The sequence below is a fragment of the Sodiomyces alcalophilus genome (assembly GCF_042370955.1).
Source record: "Sodiomyces alcalophilus JCM 7366 unplaced genomic scaffold ACRALscaffold_1, whole genome shotgun sequence".
NCBI classification, from domain to species: Eukaryota; Fungi; Ascomycota; class Sordariomycetes; order Glomerellales; family Plectosphaerellaceae; genus Sodiomyces; species Sodiomyces alcalophilus.
In genome coordinates, this window is record NW_027263532.1 from 6,780,858 (window position 1) to 6,782,279 (window position 1,422).

General features: G+C 44.7%; 1 non-coding gene across 1 annotated transcript; it reads left to right on the forward strand.

Moving 5' to 3' along the window:
- The first annotated feature begins 551 nt into the window (after window positions 1–551).
- ACRALDRAFT_t29 lies at window positions 552–626 on the forward strand. Its single transcript has one exon. It is a non-coding gene; the product is annotated as a tRNA-Val (tRNA).
- Window positions 627–1,422: the final 796 nt, after the last annotated feature.

Sequence of the window (1,422 nt, forward strand, 5' to 3'; positions counted from 1 at the left end):
TTAATATAAAAGACTAAGCCGTTATAATCTAGTCGATCTACTCCGAGAATTATTAATCCGCCTTTATCTAATAGTATACCCCTTTAACTATGGACCTTACCGGGGCCCCCCCCCCCGGTGTCGCTATATCCTCCTTAGAGACTTTAATCTCTACTATCTCCTCTAGGCTAGCTACCCTAGATTCTAGCCTAGGTCTAGTACCCTCTTAAAGCTAACCTCCCGCTAAAACCTTAACCTTATTACCCCCCCCGGAATGACCACTTAGTATAGGCTAGGCTAGCGGCTAAGTATTATCGACCTTATCTAGGCGTCCTAGGGGCTCCGCTATAGCTATAATAGTATAGATAGTAAGGTTATTAGATTAGACTACCTCTCCTAAACCGCGACTATCCACCTTAATATAAACCGCCCCGCCGATATAGTCCTATTATAGCCTGCTAATTGCTTATACTAGGTCTAAAAGGAATTTATACCTTCCCTCGCCTACTAAACGGCTCCTAGGATCCTAATATCACCAGGCCCCCTAATAACGCCCTCTAATATTAATAAATGCCTTTATAGTATAGTGGTGGTATACCTGGCACACGGTTAAGGTGACCGGGTCGGTTCGAATCCGGCTAGAGGCGTATGTAAAAGAGGAGCCCCTTTTCCTTTTTTACGCTACTCGGATCCTATTCTAGGGGGCCCTGATCTGCCTTAGCATATACGATAAGGGTTAAATAGGGGGCCTGTTAGACCCACCTTCCGCCCGGCTTCGCTAGTCGTTAATAGGTGCCACGGGGGAGTTAGTCGCCTTACCGTGGAGATAAGAAGACGGTATCGCGCTGTCCCTGAGCGCGTGAGTAAAATACGCGGCGTCTCTTCCACGATACAGAGGCAGCCTCTTACGCTATTACGTAAGCATTCTACGTAGGCACGTAGCCTGCGTTGGGTCCACTTATAGCTATAAAAGAGTAAGGGAAGCTTAGGAGCTTTAAACCCTAGGAAGCGTATATATAAGTCGCCCGTAGTAGGCCCGTAGGGGTTAGCCCTAGGGTATATAGGAGGTGTATAAAACTAACTAAGATAATTATATACGCGCCGTTAATCGAGTATATAGTCGGCTTTAAAGCCGCTATGGGCAAAACGTTATAGGCTTCCTAGAACAGAAGCCACGAGTTTCGGATATATATCGAGTTATTACCGGGGTCGTTAAGGTCCCGACGCTGCACTAAGCCTTAAAAGAGGGGAGTATAGGGGTTTTTATCTAAGTTATATACTAGTTCCCTAAGTCTTATACTATGGCTTTCCTCCCTATAGGCATTAGAGAAGGACTGTATAGTTAGAATTCTGACTCCTAGCTACGTTAGGTAGGATAAGGATAGCAGAGTAAGAGATAATAAATAAATAAATAAATACATATTAATAAAGCCCTTGACTAGC